Source organism: Engystomops pustulosus, chromosome 8 (genome assembly GCF_040894005.1).
Source record: "Engystomops pustulosus chromosome 8, aEngPut4.maternal, whole genome shotgun sequence".
NCBI classification, from domain to species: domain Eukaryota; kingdom Metazoa; phylum Chordata; class Amphibia; order Anura; family Leptodactylidae; genus Engystomops; species Engystomops pustulosus.
In genome coordinates this window covers 10,663,098-10,666,069 of record NC_092418.1, presented here as the reverse complement: position 1 = coordinate 10,666,069, position 2,972 = coordinate 10,663,098, and the positions used below count along the sequence as shown (strand labels likewise).

The 2,972-nt window shown below is 42.9% G+C and overlaps 1 pseudogene; it reads right to left on the bottom strand.

Moving 5' to 3' along the window:
- Positions 1-1,171: 1,171 nt before the first annotated feature.
- LOC140076095 (nuclear factor 7, ovary-like) lies at positions 1,172-2,665 on the bottom strand (annotated as a pseudogene).
- Between the last annotated feature and the right edge of the window lie 307 nt (positions 2,666-2,972).

The window sequence follows — 2,972 nt, the reverse complement described above, 5'->3', positions numbered from 1 at the left end:
CTCTGTGCCTGGAGCAGCCAAGTGATTTTGTTAGTGGTGAGTCAGAGAACCATTGTTTAGTTAGCACCCTGACGGGTAGGATATTATTTTGTTTTGGATGCCTGAATGTGAAGGCTGTTTTATTTTGATTCCTGCTGAAATAAACGCAGGCTAGACCTGTTTTGGACTAAACCCTGGTGTCACTGTCTTGAACTGCATCACAGCACCCCGCTATCATGGTCTCTACTGGGCCAAATCTCCCACAAAGTATATAAATGTGCATGATTTTACAAATATGTATATATATTTTTTTTAAGGTGAGGGGGGGCCCCATGCAGAAATCTGCTGTGGGGCCCAGCCTCTCCTAGTTACGCCACTGTATGACAGTTTGATGCCCAGTCCTGCTCCCACCATTAGCGTGGGAGCAGGAGAAACTACAACGACATCTAAAGACGTTGTTCTAGATTTGGGAACTGTGTCTTCTGATGTCTGAAGTCAGCGGCCAGTCCTAAACAAGTTGATACTGGAGGAGTAATCACATGGGCACCATACAGATTACATGAATTGCTGACATCAGTCAGGTCCGGCTATTCAGAATTGAACAGAAGTTTATTGAAATATAATAAATCAAATCACACAATCAGATCTCATAGAAATATTTTATTTGGAATTAAAATAAAGAAGAATTTAGTAATCACATAATACAAAATAGATCTGATCAGGATGAACCCCCACGCACTAGTAACGCTCCAGCAGCATATCTGGCTTCTGATGTCCATCAATAAAATATTTCTAAATTTTTAGATGGTCAAATAAATTAAGAAAACTCATTACTTTCAATAATAAGAATTATGTAGTCATTGGTTATTTCATCTTATTTTGTACTTTTGTGGGGATCTGTAGTTTAAACATCATCAGATCTTTGAGAAAAAATATTATAACCTGCAGCCACCCCAATGCTGATCCCTCACAAAATGCTCTGATCTCAGCATTGCCCTGCACAACAAGCCCCTCTTCCTTCATCTGAGTGACGGCTGTCACAGTCTCCCAAATGGACAGCATAAGAACAGACCAAACTGCTATAAAACATATATTTAGTAAAACTTCAGCAAACAATTCTAGACAAAGCTATTAAAGAATCTAGGAAGGTAGAGATTCACTTTAAGGCTTAACAACTAACATTTTACTGTAATTATTTCACGATACTGACAGTGCCATTCTTCTCCACATAGAAAGCGGCATAGAGCGGCTCGGTGAAGGAGGCGGTGAAGGTGTGTAAGTGTCTGATGGGGTCACACAGCTGATAGAAGGACAGACGCCCGGCCTCATAGTCCAGATAGATCCCAACAACCTTCACAGGAGACTCTGATTCTAGAGGTGTATGGATATTACTATGACTTGCACATAGGGTTTGAGAGAAATTAACAGCCCAGGATTTCTTATTGTAACCAATAAAGGATTCTTCACCCCTCCACTTCCTCTCCAGACTTTCCCCGGCCACTCCAATGATCCATGTCTTGACTTGACTCACATCCACCTCCCAGTAATGTCTCCCAGAGGAGAAGCAGCAGGAGCTGAACACCTGACCAGACGTTGACCTCTTGGGCCCATCGGGTCTGTTCTGTGACGTTGCGTTATATGAAGCAGATCTGAGACTCCTTGAAACAACGATGTTATTATGAGCTGAGTTTTTATCCAGTAATACCTCAGATTTTTTAATCACTGGGAACTGTTGTTTTCTTCTCATATTATTCAGATCATCAGCAAAGCGCAGCAGTCCTCTGTATAATATCTGTGACACTATGACATCATCCAGACTCTGAGCTTTTCTTTTAGCACCGAGAACATCCCAGCTCTGATCAATGATGTCACCTCTGGTTAAATCATCTCGTAAGAAGGCCAATGGATCTGTGATATTACATGACTCCTCAAATTGATGAATTTTCTTGGTCAGCTCATCCTTGTGTAGCTCCATCTGCCGGATCATGTTAGAGACTGAGGTTGACACTTGATACTTCTGTCTGGAGATCTCACCCAGGACTCTCCTTTCTAGATCATCCAGCTTCTTCCTCAGATCAGTAAACAGATTAGTGACTTTCTCAGTGAGTCCAGATAATTTCTTTTCTTCTTCTACCCCATGATCTGTGAGATTCTGGATTCTTCTTCCTGCTTCCATTTTTTTAGAGTTCATTTTCTCAGCAGCAGATCTCAGGTTCTCCTTCTTCTTCTCAGAGGCCACATCCAATATCTCCACCTCATGTCCCTTGTGGTCTCCAGCCACCCAGCAGGACACACAGATACAGGTGGAATCCATAGGACAATAGTATTTCAGCGCCTCCTTGTGTGTGGAGCATTTTCTTTTTCCCAGTTTAACATCAGGATCAACCAAAATATGTTCTGAGGACTTACTGTGTCTATGTAAGTGTTTCTCACAGAAAGAAGCCTCGCACTGCAGACATGTTCTCACAGCCGGTTCAGGAGAATCGCAGTAGGTGCAGCAGACTCTGGTCTCCTCCATCTTGGGCTGAGTAGATAAATTCTCCATTATATTCCCAAGATTCCTGTTCTTCTCCAAGATCAGACGTCACAGATGCTTCTTTCTGCAGTCAGGACAGGAATATCCTCCAGCCGCCTCCTGTACATCCAGCGCACTCACAATACACGAGCAGCAGAAGTTGTGTCTCATCTGAAGGATTCAGGAGTGAAACATCATCTTATATACAGTAAGAGGGCGGAGAGTCCTGCAGAAGCACCAACCCCTGCGGTCCTGGGTGTGACTGTCAGACCTATTCATAATGAAAGGGATTTACATTCTCATTGTCTTTATGTGTATTTCCCCCATTCACCTGCACTGAGAGCCAGGGGAGCAGCATCAGCACCTGAATGACTGGAGACGTTACTATTGTGAGGGTAACGTCAGGGCGGGGGTCTCACACCTTTTCAGGGTGTGGTGGAGAGTTTCACTTTCATCTGATTTCATTAATTATAATTAA